Source organism: Lygodium microphyllum, chromosome 9 (genome assembly GCF_053477565.2).
Source record: "Lygodium microphyllum isolate KBCC chromosome 9, Lygodium_microphyllum_v1.1.10, whole genome shotgun sequence".
NCBI classification, from domain to species: domain Eukaryota; kingdom Viridiplantae; phylum Streptophyta; class Polypodiopsida; order Schizaeales; family Lygodiaceae; genus Lygodium; species Lygodium microphyllum.
Genome location: NC_141143.1, coordinates 47,969,281 through 47,984,167, shown reverse-complemented (window position 1 = coordinate 47,984,167; position 14,887 = coordinate 47,969,281). Strand labels below are relative to the sequence as shown.

Genomic DNA, 14,887 nt, shown 5'->3' with positions numbered 1-14,887 from the left:
AAGTCATCCATTAAGTTCATGTTGAGATGCTTTATTTTAACCATGTTGCAAATTGTGCGAATGGATTGCTGTATTTGAGTTGCATGCAAAGACATGATCAAGTCTCTTGAGGACACCTCTTCAACTTTGGTGATGGGGTCAAAGTTAGCTACTATCTCTTCCAATAACATTGCAAACGTTCAACAAATTTATCATCCTTTAAGAAGGTGTTGCTAAACATGAAAGATTGTAGGCCGTGATTGATAGCTTACATTTTGGGATTTTCAACATTAGTTGAACATGGCAATGATTTGATTCAAGGAATTTCATTGAGGTTGAGGTACAACCTACCATTTGCCTTAATTGACACATTCCCTATCAAGTCTTGTAGCCCCTCCAAGTTTCATCTTGTTTGTTGTGCCTATTTGTAGAATTGTTGACAAGCATTTCTCAAAGTGTTGAGAGGCATTTTTGGCATAACCCTGTTCATCCTATCTTGATGTGAATACCATTCCAATACAATATTTATCGATAATGTACTTTTAAAAAAAGTCTATAGAGGACAATATAAAATAGCAAAATACAAATAAATGCAGACATGTGTCTAGCCCAACACCATCAATCTTGCACACAAGAGCATGCAATAATATACACAACCACCCAGAGCTTTCTTGTATAGGGTGCATGCATATAATTTGTATTCATGGATTTTTTAGAACCATTTATTAGAGATGCCTGCCTGCTTTTTGAAGGGCGTCATGCACGTTTTTAGGCCCATAGCACGTATTTTACTTTCATTATTCTGATATGGCCGTCACCACTGAAGTGTATATATTTCACATGGGCGTCATTTTGACGGGTAGAGTTAAAAACTGCAAGTTGAATTTGATACAAGTTACCAGTTAATTTGGGGTGCCCAGTGCCCACTACCCATTGCCCATTGCCCGGGCTCGGGGGCCAGGGCCCAGAACCATTGCCGAGTGCCCACTACCCAGTTCCCAAACCTTACAAGGCCGTAGTATGCACTGTGCACTATCATTCTAATTTCTGATTATTAGGGTTCCAGAATCCAAACTTCTAAGTTCTAACTTTCCCATTGAGGTACACGTAACACGCCGCACCGGTACTCCTGAGTCCTGAGTCCTGAATCCTGATGACCTGCAGATTGAGACTTTGATGTTTGGAGCAGTCACCAGTGAACACTGAACACTGAAGTCTGAGACTCGAGACTCGAGAGTTGAGACGAGAGCCCCTTGGATATAAGGTACGCTGACTCCTGACTCCTCCTAACTCCTGATTTCACTTCTATTACACAATGCAAGTGAACTGTGGAATCTGGATGCATAATGCATTATAAGGTACCGCATGCCCATTGCCGCCTACTGTCTACTGCCAAGTTCCAACCCTTGTCTTGTGGGTTGCTACAGTGGCACAACCTACTGTTGCCAATAGAGACGAGGATGGGGGAAAAGGGGAAGCGAGCTACGATGGTGATTCATCATCCGAGGATGGGGAAGAAGGGGAGGTAGTGGAACTGTGGCACTGTGGCACTGTTACGGCAGCTTGGCAAGGTTTGTGGAGGGGGAGAAGGCCCAAGGGGGAGCCTGGAGCCTGAGGTAGGGGCCTGGGGGAATCATCCCGATTCCCACTGTCCATGATAATGAGAGAGCGGGCCTGATGATGAGGGACAGCCCACAAGGATTCGGATCATCGGATGGATCACAGGCTGGAACCTGGCCGCTGCAAGCCTGCAGGCTGCGATGCCAAGGAGGCGGAGCTTGCTGGCTGAGCCTTAAGGTAATGAGGTTGGGGGAGCACCAGGCATTGAGAGTCGAGACTCGTCTGAGAGTCGGGGTCCGGGGAGAATCTGGAGAGAGGCTGGAGACTTGAGAGAGGCCAGCCGCCAACCCTTTGGAGTCTGGACAATCGTGGATTCGTGAGGCTCAGGGTGGTGGCCCGTGGAGGAGGAAGGATTGAAATTGGACAGGTTTTGATTTTGTGAAGCACCTCGAGGCTCGGCCCTCAAGTACCTGCAAGCTGTCGTGAAGGAGAGTCGAGACCCACAGGAGTCAGGACACATCCACTGGGGCGGCGCCTCTTCTGTCCTAGGCGCGGCTGGCAATCCATGATACAAAGGTTGATGGGTATGATATTCCTACAGGTTGCAGGTACAACTGCAATGGTGAACATGTGGTGAGTCGTGACTGGTCGATAATGCACGATCCATGCATTTGGGACTGGGGAGTCGGGAGGACCCACTCGCATTCTAATTTCTAAGTCGGAGAGGTTTATGGTAGGTGAGGATGGTGGGTTGGATCATGGATGTGGATGTGAGGGGCACTCCCTTAGTAGCAGCCTGCGTCCCATGGTCCAAAATTCAAATTTCAATCGTTCGACGTCCATGGAGAGAGAGAGCATGATGTGCCTCATGTCCATTGCCCACTGTCCACAGCTGAATATTTCCCAAGGGAGTCCCTAGAGACTAGCAAGCCATGGCCATCCCTAGCCTTCCATCATCCATGATCTATGGTTTTAATTTTTAATGAGGCTATTACAATGTACATTTATTTATTATATCAATTGTAAATTGTAATGAATTGATTGAGAGAGAGAGAGAGAGAGAGAGAGAGAGAGAGAGAGAGAGAGAGAGAGAGAGAGAGAGAGAGAGAGAGAGAACTGCTTCCAAAAGTTCCTTCGCCATCTAAGTTGACTCAGTGGCGCCCCATTTCTTTGATGGGTTCAATGTACAAAATCTTTTCCAAAATAATGGCGAATTGGCTCCATAAGCATCTCCTTGCCCTTGTGCACCCTCTCCAGTATGGTTTCATTAAGGGCCGAAATATTCTACATAATGTTTTGAATGCCCAATTGGCCATTGATTATGTCCGCCATTCTAATCAGGAGGTGGTATTGATTCAACTGAACCTGGAAAAGGCTTTTGACTATCTGGACTGGTCTTTCGTTGCTGACCTTATGTCTGCTATGGGCTTTGGTGCTCGGATGTCTCGTCTGATCTACACCATTAGTGCTGCGGCGTCTTCGCGAGTCATGCTGAACGGAGGTGTTACTGAACCATTTGCCCTTGCCCGTTCTGTCAGGCAGGGGTGCCCTTTGAGCCCTTTATTCTTTGCCCTTGCGACACATCCAGCTCTTTCCATGTTAACACATATGGCCGCCTCTTCCCAGTTGGCCGGACTGTCGCTTCCTACAGGACAACACTTCATTGGCCAATCACTGGCGGATGATACTTTTATGATTTTGCGGGCGGATAAGGATAACCTTCGAAAAGCATTGGATGTTTGGGGTCTCTTTGGTCAGGCGTCAGGCCTTCGAATCAATGTGCTCAAATCAGCTATTCTAAGCTGCACGGAGTCGGATTTGCAGTCCTTGGACTGGCAGGGTCTGGTTGTTCCTCGAGGTTCCATTGTAAGGCATCTTGGATACCCTTTGGGTGTTGATGTTCCTCCAAAACAGCTTCTGCAGTGGATTTCTCAGAAAATGGTGGCCAAGTTTATGTATTGGAAGTCTCAGGCCTGGCCTTTTCATGTTCGCCTCAAAGTAGCCCAGATAATTATGTTGCCAATGCTCACATATTTCTTGCCATTGTTGCCCTGGACTCCCATGACTCTGAATGCTCTCACTCAGTCTATTCGCTTCATGCTATGGAAGGACTCAGTGCATGCAGGTATTTCCTGGATCTCGTGGTCGCATGTGTGCACCCCCAAACGCATGGGTGGCGGAGCGATTTTAAATGCCCAAACTCACATGCAGGCACTTCGTTGGTCCCTTTTCCGCGCCATGTGCTCGGATGATCATCATCCATGGGTCGCTATCACCCGTTATTTCCTCGAGGGCCATGGGCTTCGGCATGGCACTACCCAACTCCAAGGTTCTTGGTGGCATGTTCTTAATGCGGATTCGCGGTTTTCCAGTTCTTTGTCATCGCTGCTTACTCATTTGGTGTGTTCCTGGAAACACGTCCTTCAAAAGGCTCAGTGGCACCCAACGGAGGATCGCTTGGCTACTAACTCTTTTCAATTGGAAGTACTGGCAGTCTCGCGTTTACTTTCGTGGGAAGGTAAACATGAGCTTAGACCACAATTCAACCGGATGGCACGTTTGGGCTTGTCTTCAGTCGCGGATGCCACCCTTGCCAGTCGCAATGTGCTTATATCGTTTCGTACTGCTAGGAGGCTCTTTCGGATCCCTTGTGGATATAGGCCTATATGGAAACAGCTTTCGACGGTGCTCCAGAGCAGACAACCCTTTCCTGCTCTTGCTTTGGATCATCCCTGGCAGGATTGGGACCTACAAGGCCGGCTGCATTTGAGCAAAGCTTCTGCTAATCAAGTGTATCATCTTCTGGTTAAAGACAATCAATGGCTAGTTACTAAAGCGAATGCTTTATGGGGATTGCGTAAATCCCGGTCATGGTGGAGGGCAACTGTGATGGAGGGCTGGGCCAACAAGACACCCTTTAAATACAAAGTCTTTCTTTGGAGAGTGATGATTGGGGGTCTTCCGCTTGCTTCGGCTCTTTCCAAGCGACGAATCTCCAATGACACCTGTTTCTTTTGCACCACTACTATGGAATCTGCCCGCCACCGATTTATTTCTTGCCCCGTCGCTAAGAAAGTCTGGTTGTTTTTGTCGGCCGTTTGGCGAGGGGTGGTTGGTATCACACTGCGCCCCTTTGATTGGGTTTTGGGCCAGCCCAAATACCCTACTCCCGCACAGCCACATATGAAGCTCATGTACCACTTTCTTCGATACTGGGGCTGTTGGCATAACTGGACCATTCGGAATGCTTTTCTGTTTGACTCCGCCCATAATGTTCAGGGGCATATTGTGAGGCTTAATGGCCTCTTGTATTGGCAGTTAGCTCTTCTCCATCGTTCTGATTTGCTCTCTACGGAGGACTTCCGTCCTTGGCATATGGCAATTTCCTCCGCATCCTTGCCATGAAATTGTAACTCGTAGTACTTAGCACCTCTTCACATGATGGCCTGGCTTGTCATCATGTATCTTGTAATCAAGTAATATTGTATTTTTTTCGTAATTAATACAATTACCTTTTACGAAAAAAAAGAAGAGAGAATTTATTTTTGAAAGATTTGATATCAAGAAACAATTGCTCAAGCCTCGATAGAGAAAGAAATGCCTAAAGGAAGAAATGTATCATGTGAACCTTGCTGCTATCATTCAATAAGTGAGAGTTTATTGCTTATACTACTAGTTTGCCCTTGTAGAGTTCTCATATTAAGAGACTCATAAGGTGATTATTGGTGATTGTTAATTTGCATAAGTAATTCATAGATGTATGTGGGCTCTAAATGATTGATTATAGGTTGTAAACACAAGTGTATCTAAATTTGATATGGTCTTCATCTTATAGGAGTTTCCATTGGATATTGAGGGTAGGCTTTTGCGGATAGTGACTTTGTGGAGAAGAGGTAATCCATAATTTCAAAGGGCTTTGACAATACGATATTCTTACTTTTGAGATCAAGGTATGACATCTAATCTTTATCGCTTTATTTTTTTAAGCATTATAATAATAGTTCGTGAAAATTAATGCTTTATAATGTATGTGTTTTAGTATAGATTCTCAATGGTACCCAAAACAATGAAGAGGCAAAAGACTCTGAAAGCAATGTTTGGTTGGGTAGCTCCCTCTCCGGCTCCTGAGCAAGCTACTACTTGTCCTCTTGATTTTGATCTTAATGATGATTTGTAAGTGGATTTAGATATGCATGGCTTGGAAGGGTCGTCTTCCACACAAAATGCAAGTAATATGCATGGCTTAGAAGGGGAACCTTCTTTGGGAAATGCAAGTAATGCTTCAAATGCCGAAGGAGAGCAAAAACAAGGTTCAATAAGAAAATTGAGAGCCCAATGGAAAGAAAAGTTTCCTTGGCTCAAATATGTTTTGCGGGAAGGCAAAAAAGGAGTTATGAAATGTGAATGGTGCGAAATGTACAAAGTATCCGGTCCATGGGGTATAGGAGATGGATGTATTACTATGCAACATGATGCAATCAAGGTACATGCTTTGTCTAGTGGCCATAAGATGGCAATGGCCAAGTACACTTGTGCAATGGAAAAGAAAGCAAAGCCAATTCTAGTGCACATTGCATCAATAGATGATGCAAATAAGGCAAGGATCGTCACTACCATGAAACTAATGTATTATGTTGCCAAGAAGGACAACTCAATAGCCTCATTTGAAGATCTTTGTGACTTGGCTATGTCTCTAAATGTTCCAAATATGCCAAGGACTACAGAGTACTCTTCTTATACAAGTTGATATGCAGGCATTGAGTTCCTTTTGGCAATGTCAAGTCGGTTGTTGGAAATGCAGATTGTATCTATGCTAGAATCTCCATACTTTTCAGTGATGTTGGATGAGAGTACAGATAGAGGACTTGAGATGCATTTAATAGTATATGGTACTTATCTTGCATGCAAAGTTGTGGGATGTAAGCAGTCAAGTTTTATGGGTATTATGACACTAACAGATGGAAAAGGAAAGACCATCTATGATGCTTTGATGCGGTTTCTTGATGCAAGAGGTCTAGCCAAGCAAAGAATGATTAGCTTGGCAACTGATGGGGCATTATGTATGGTTGGACATGAGACAAGAGTTGTTGGGCTTCTTAGAAAAGACTTGCCAAATTTAATAGCAGTGCATTGTATTGCACATCGACAAGCTTTGGCTGCTGGAGATGCTTGCAAAATATTTCCAGAGCTTCTATTCATAGAGAAGCTAGCAAACAAAGTGTACTCATGGATCAATAACTCATCTAAAAGAAACAATGAATTGATGTCACTTTTAGAGATTATGCAAAATTAGATGCACATCGACCATTACAAATTCATGCAATCAGATGGCTTTCACGTGGACAAGTGATGGAAAGACTTGTTGTCTTAATGCCTGTCATCTTGACAACTTGGAAAAATTAAAAGTTGATGGATTGGTACAATAAAGCAAGGCATTTTGTTGTGGAGTTTTGCATTCATATGATGGCCGATATCTTAAAAGAATTGAATTTCTTGAGTCTAAAATTTCAAGAAGAAAAGGTGGACCTAACATCCATTGGAAGTGCTATTGATGTGGTTATATCAAAGCTCAAGCATTGCTTTTTTAGACCCATGTATTTTGCAATAGATACCACATACTTATCTAAGTTCTTGGAGTGTTCTAAAAAAGGATTTTTGGAAATGGTTGATAAGGATGGCTATATACATAGACATGACTTGATATATAGGCCGCTTCCTAAAGGTAAAGACAAAGAAGATGCATCTAATGGGAAGAAAAATGATGTTGCAAAGCAAGACACTCCAATGATAAGACCACACATTGATGGCACTTTGAAATCTTGCATGCAACTAGCAATGGACTATGTGCAATGTTTGATAGATAGTCTAAATGCTCGTTTTCCTAATCTTCCACTCTTTAATGCTGTAAAGCTTTTTAGCCCATGCTTTTATGCTCAAGATGATGAAATTAGAGAGAAGAATGCTAAGCGATGGCTTGATAAGTTGGTACAACATCTTCAACCATGTGAGGAAGGAGATGAGTCATTACATCCCTTGGTTGATAGAAAAGCTTGTGAACGAGAGTTGTTTATGTTTACCGAGACTCTTCGCTTGAATTGTGAAGGATTTACAATGAAAGAAGCATGGAGAGCATTTTCATTAATGAAAGAATGACAAGAAAGCTTTCCTAATATGATGAAGCTATGGCAAGCTACTATTGTTATTCCAGCAAGAACTGTGACATGTGAAAGAGGTTTCTCACGACAAAATAGGATTAAGGATGCAAGAAGAACATCAATGTCGATCAAAACTTTGGATGCTCTCATGCGTGTTGCACTGACAGGACCAAAGCTAGATGATGTGGAATGGGATCGAGTTTTTGAGATTTGGCAAGATGCTAAAGCACGCAGGATATATGATGTTTGAGCAATGCAAGTTGTATGATGTTGGGTACCTTCATTCTTTAGTGAGTCTTTTGTCTTTTGTGTTTTCTAGTGGCATGTCAAAGTGATTGCTTACCTTGGATATTTTGAGATTCTAAGCCTTAAGTACTGTTTGTAGTTACCTATAATAGTTTTAGAGCTTGACTTTTTAAGTTATTGAAATGTGGGGAATCCGGATCTATAGGTACCTTTGACTACACAATTGCACTGATTTATCCTTAAATTTTTGAAAAAGTGAATTCTGAAGGGGTTTTTTTTTCTTCCACGTCACAATGGGTAAAATGAAGGGCAACGATGATTTAAGAACGTCCCCTAAAATACTCACGAAGGGCATCCATGAACGTCAAAAAGCAGGTCTGTGCAGCAGCAGCAGCTCGTTGAATAATAAATATAGTAAAGGCTTGTTCTTGTCTTTTTCATGCTTCTTGAAAAAGCTGTTCGGCAACCAAAAGAGGAAAGAGAAAAATAAAAAAGAAAAACGATCCAAAAAATAAATCTTGTGGAGGAGAATTCTGTTATCATCTTCTTCGTTGGAAAATTAAAGTATTGCGACTAATTACTGATAATACCATTTTCTTTTCCAAAGTGAAGCATTATAGAATTAAAGTAAAAAATAATGCAAAAATCTGTGGGGGGAAAAAAATACACACAAATGATCTCACCATAGAACGCATTTACTGCTGCCGTCAATGCATCCTTTTCGGATTATCGTGTCCCTGATGCGTTTTAAGGAGAGCTGCACTTTTCCAGCACAAAAATATGCAAGGCAAAATCGTCTCAAATTTTTATTAATTAAATCATAAGTTCATCCAAGAATAAATCCCTTGTTGTCACACAATACATTCCTTTTGTGACAAAGCCGTAATCATCCAAGCCAGTCAAATCGCCGATTAATTAAAAACCCTTACCTTATAACATTTCTTTGTCATATTCCCGCATTTGTAATAGGAATAAAGCCTAGCGAAATCGATCATTAGGGCTATCGGAAGCAAGTGCATGAATCCATGGATCGATCAATCAGTTTCCATCCAGAAAAGAATTAAGCATTCATAAGCCGTGGATGGTAAACTTTGGTAGCCATTGCGAGGCAAGCCTGTTTTTTAATTACTTTTATGGCATAAAATAATGGTGTAAGACAGGCTTATGGGAATAATTCACCACGTCAATCAACACTGTTTTAGGTGACTATTAATAAAACTATGAGTTCTGAGGCCCAAGGTCAAAAGGCCATTAAATATTGAAATCAGAGTTAAATTTGGCAGGCCTATTCTTGTTTTAACTGCTTGTCGTAGTTTTCTTCAATTCCTTCTCTACCTGCAACTCCCATAAGAGCCAAAGTACCGACTGCATTTCCTTTCCTCTGTGCAACAAAATCAGTGCTGCATTCTTTCTCTCCAAAAGAGAATTCTTGATCACTGCCTTTAGTCTATTTTCCCAAGAAGAATTCCTCCCAAAATTATAGTTTTAAAAAAAGAAAAGAAAATGCTTTGATTTATTTATATGTAAGTGGAATAAACTTTAAGAAAACAGCAACATTTCATGTCAAGTCATCAGGTCTTGCAATTTGCAACAACAGCAAAATGGAAAAGAGGTTTAGGATTCAGGGTTGTGTCACAATTGATTGCGATTATTTTACGACTATTTAAATTTGGGGAAGTGAGTGAAAATGCGATTACTGTAGGGCTATTTAAAATTGGGAAGTGAGAGAAAAAGAGGCAAGGAGGGCAAAAAAACGTAACTTCAAGGGGACGTTTAGAAGAAGCAAACGTTCTTAATTGGGGCAGATGTACGTTATGCTTCAATTAAAGAGAACACAGAGAGAGAGAGAGAGAGAGAGAGAGAGAGAGAGAGAGAGAGAGAGAGAGAGAGAGAGAGGGGGGCGGGAGGGATGAAAATTGGCAGGAGGAAATTTACCTGCAGTCTTCTCGAGAGACCTAGAGAGAGAGACTAAGTAGCAGTAGTAATAGGCCCTCATCCCTGCCGTTCGATCTCATCCCTGAGAAAACATCTGATTGTAAGTACTGTGAACTGGTAAATGAAAAATTCTCCAGAAGCTGAGACAGATCCTCTTAAAAACATACATCGCATTAGTTGCTATCTACAGTTATTTTAATTATTTTTTTGTGTTTTTCTTTGGGTTGCTTGCTTCACTTATCCTATCCCATGAATCGGACAGCAGACAAAAACCTATGTCGTTTTTGCAGAGATTTCTACCGGAGCTCGAGATCACGATCGTCGATTACACACGAAATCTACACATAAGAAAGACTCTTTTCATTTTGCTCTTTAATCCGGATTTACTTAACTAATTGAGCGAGATGCAAAAAAGAGGATTTATTTATTTATTTATTTATTCGACCATACCCTCGGCCGGCAATCAAACAGCGGCAAAATGACACACAATTTGGGACCAATTTCTGGCCCGAATTATGCCGTCCTTATGTTTTTTTTTCCCCCCTAAACCCTTTTGGGTAACTCTGCTGCTAGCAAGCAATTCGATTGCTATAGGGCCCTCTAGTACCAAACTTTGCCTCGGCAGGGGCGATGAAAGCAGAGGCCAGAGAGCTTCTACCTTCTGCTCACACTCGAGATTTTCGCAAATATCGTTTTTCTTTAAACCTATAAAATCTCTTCCAATTAACTAATTTTCATTTTTTAGTGACACGAAAAGACACATAACAAGACGTACCCAGTGGTAATTACCTAAGAAGCTGTGGAGTCGATTGTTCACGCTTTGTCAACTGTTAAAAGCTAGCTCTGGTTTGTGCGTGCAGGAGTGCAGTCCCCATTTACACGAGAGAGAGAGAGAGAGAGAGAGAGAGAGAGAGAGAGAGAGAGAGAGAGAGAGAGAGAGAGAGAGAGAGAGAGAGAGGTTCCAACTTCTAAATGAATAGATACATTTATTCATATTCATTTATATAATTCATTTGCATGTAGGATCTCATGCTTTCATGCTGTAACTATTAGCTTTTCCATTCAACCCAACGACAAACAGTATCTCCTTTACCCAGCTTCAAAAGGGGATGCCCTTTTCAGAAGGGAGGTGATAAACATGCTGCCTGCACTTTAATGGCGATGGTGATTATCTCGATATGTTATTATGCTGATGTAGTTTAATGCACGCCATTGTGGTCTTTAAAGCAATGGATGTGATGCATTATGTGTAGTCTCTAAATCTTGCATTGTAATTGTAATGGGAGATTTTGCATGAAGTCTAGCAGCAAGGATTGGCATTCACGTAAGTTGTTAGATAGCATTAGGTGTTGATGCTTTTGTGCATACAGACGACTAGATTCAAACGATAGCTAGTATCTGCATAAAGGGCTGTATGGAAGACTAGGGGTCATCCCTTGACTCTTCCTCTTTGTCTCTCTCTGTCTATAGTATGTAACTACATTTATAACCAATTTCACTAGGCTAAATGTCTGCTGGCAGCTTCCTCTTCTCTCGTCATCTCCAATTTCTCACTAATTGCCACCTAACGATGCCATCCATCTATCCACAAGCACACATCCGTCCACACATGTATGGTGTAAGGGGGCGAGGGGGGAGAGAGAGGGAGTCTAACTGAAACATTGCAGCAGATAGCCCAACCAAGTCATCTCCGTCCAGGAAAGTAATAAAATAATAAATTCCAGATTGAGCTGCTAGCATCCTCCTATCTCCCCTCTTTACATCACCACACAAGAGGCCAATGGTCTCCTTTTTCCATCTCTTTTTGTTAGGTTCCCCTCAAAAGCATATATGCATCAGGAGTCTGTTTAGAATGCATCATATGCATGGTGCATAGTGGTCCTGTCTTCATAGAAACAATTTACAGATGCATTCACATATTTGAGGCTAGTGTCACAAGGCTCTGTGTTCTCAGAAACCTCTGTAGAATGCATAAATCCATGGCGTATTGTGTTCCTGTCTACATGGAGATCACCATATCGTCATAAACAATGTATTCCTACTCCTGCTGCAGACTCATTGATCGATCCTAATATTGGGACAGGTTCATGGGTGCACTTTACTAGCAGGCATGGTTAAGGACACTACTATTCCACATCTTACCCATTGCTTCGTTTCTCAGGTAGGGGATGCCTGAATATCAGAGGCGAATTTAAAATCTCAGGTAGGGGAGGGAATTAAAAAGCAACAACAAGACCGTACCTGGATCTGCTTTGGATTGGCTCTGCGAACGTGTGATAGGGATGTTTAATGAGGGAGGGGTTTTTCTCAAAAGTACTCTGTGGTCAGCCGAGTTACAACCTGTAATGTATGTCTTGCGGAGCTAATAATACAGGAATCCCATTGAAAGGAGAGTATAGTAGAAGAGAAACAGAGAGAGACATAAGAGAAGACACAGAGAGAGAGAGAGAGAGGACGAATGACAGTTCAACATAGTTGTTTAGAGGTATCGGATTAGACCTGTAATAATTAGCAAAGGCCAAAGCCAAAGGCCAATGATTCTTCCAATTATATGAGATAGAGAAATATAAACGACGGTTCGAAGAAAAACACAAGGATTGGAATGCGCATCAGTAATGATAAACCCCATGATAAGAGAGAGGGCACCCGCATCCGGGCCACATGGAAGAAGATCTTTGAGGAGCTTACATGTGGATTGCGGGCAGATATGGAAGTCGCACAATACGAGAGAGGGTGGGAAAACAGAGGTACATGAGAGAGGAGAGACTACTATGACTATATGAGAGAGAGAGAGAGAGAGAGAGAGAGAGAGAGAGAGAGAGAGAGAGAGAGAGAGAGAGAGAGAGATGGAGTGAAGAAGTGAAAAAGAGCAGGCTGCAGAAGGCAACGTTTTTTTGGCTTCTCGAGAGGAGGGGGACTAGGTAGTGTGATGTTTCTGTCCTTCCTAGGAAAAGGGGAGAGAAGATATGGTGAGGATTTTTTATTAGTGTGTCTTTGTTGCCTGGTTGTTGTACCAATGTAGAGGAGAAGGAGGAGGAGGAGGAGGAGGCCTAGGAAGGCCTACTAGGGAGAGCCCTATGATAGGATTGCAGTCTTTTGAGGGGAACCTAACAAAAAGAGATGGAAAAAGGAGACCATTGGCCTCTTGTGTGGTGATGTAAAGAGGGGAGATAGGAGGATGCTAGCAGCTCAATCTGGAATTTATTATTTTATTACTTTCCTGGACAGAGAAGACTTGGTTGGGCTATCTGCTGCAATGTTTCAGTTAGACTCCCTCTCTCTCCCCCCTCGCCCCCTTACACCATACATGTGTGGACGGATGTGTGCTTGTGGATAGATGAATGGCATCGTTAGGTGGCAGTTAGTGAGAAATTGGAGATGACGAGTGAAGAGGAAGCTGCCAGCAGACATTTAGCCTAGTGAAATTGGTTATATATGTAGTTACATGCTATAGAGAGAGAGAGACAAAGAGGAAGAGTCAAGGGATGACCCCTAGTCTTCCATACAGCCCTTTATGCAGATACTAGCTATCGTTTGAATCTAGTCGTCTGTATATACAAAAGCATCAACACCTAATGCTATCTAACAACTTACGTGAATGCCAATCCTTGCTGCTAGACTTCATGCAAAATCTCCCATTACAATTACAATGCAAGATTTAGAGACTACACATAATGCATCACATCCATTGCTTTAAAGACCACAATGGCGTGCATTAAACTACATCAGCATAATAACATGTCGAGATAATCACCATCGCCATTAAAGTGCAGGCAGCATGTTTATCACCTCCCTTCTGGAAAGGGCATCCCCTTTTGAAGCTGGGTAAAGGAGATACTGTTTGTCGTTGGGTTGAATGGAAAAGCTAATAGTTACAGCATGAAAGCATGAGATCCTGCATGCAAATGAATTATATAAATGAATATGAATAAATGTATCTATTCATTTAGAAGTTGGAACCTCTCTCTCTCTCTCTCTCTCTCTCTCTCTCTCTCTCGTGTAAATGGGGATTGCACTCCTGCACGCACAAACTAGAGCTAGCTATTAACTGTTGACAAAGCGTGAACAATCGACTCCACAGCTTCTTAGGTAATTACCACTGGGTACGTCTTGTTATGTGTCTTTTCGTGTCACTAAAAAATGAAAATTAGTTAATTGGAAGAGATTTTACAGGTTTAAAGAAAAACGATATTTGCGAAAATCTCGAGTGTGAGCAGAAGGTAGAAGCTCTCTGGCCTCTGCTTTCATCGCCCCTGCCGAGGCAAAGTTTGGTACTAGAGGGCCCTATAGCAATCGAATTGCTTGCTAGCAGCAGAGTTACCCAAAAGGGTTTGGGGGGGAAAAAAAAACATAAGGACGCCATAATTCGGGTCAGAAAATTGGTCCCAAATTGTGTGTCATTTTGCTGTTGTTTGATTGCCGGCCGAGGGTATGGTCGAATAAATAAATAAATAAATAAATTCTCTTTTTTGCATCTCGCTCAATTAGTTAAGTAAATCTGGATTAAAGAGCAAAATGAAAAGAGTCTTTCTTATGTGTAGATTTCGTGTGTAATCGACGATCGTGATCTCGGGCTCCGGTGGAAATCTCTGCAAAAACGGCATAGGTTTTTGTCCGCCATCCAATTCATGGGATAGGATAAGTGAAGCAAGCAACCCAAAGAAAAACACAAAAAAATAGTTAAAATAACTGTAGATAGCAACTAATGCGATGTATGTTTTTAAGAGGATCTGTCTCAGCTTCTGGAGAATTTTTCATTTACCAGTTCACAGTACTTACAATCAGATGTTTTCTCAGGGATGAGATCGAACGGCAGGGCTGAGGGCCTGCTGCTACTGCTACTTAGTCTCTCTCTCTAGGTCTCTCGAGAAGACTGCAGGTAAAATTCCTCCTGCCAATTTTCATCCCCCCCGCCCCCCTTCTCTCTCTCTCTGTGTTCTCTTTAATTGAAGCATAACGTACATTTGCCCCAATTAAGAACGTTTGCTTCTTCTAAACGTCCCCTTGAAGTT

General features: G+C 42.2%; 1 protein-coding gene across 2 annotated transcripts in view; it reads left to right on the top strand.

The window, feature by feature from the left end:
• The first annotated feature begins 1,011 nt into the window (after window positions 1–1,011).
• The window catches only part of LOC148031003 (phosphatidylinositol 4-phosphate 5-kinase 9-like), a 33,413-nt gene continuing 19,537 nt past the window's right edge, over window positions 1,012–14,887 (top strand). Inside the window, exons 1-2 of one of the 2 annotated variants that reach the window (XM_087684547.1) lie at window positions 1,012–1,243; window positions 5,375–5,489. The gene's annotated coding sequence lies outside the window, so the exon portion shown is untranslated. The remainder of the gene's footprint in view (window positions 1,244–5,374; window positions 5,490–14,887) is intronic. The other variant, XM_087684544.1, reaches the window with a different exon arrangement.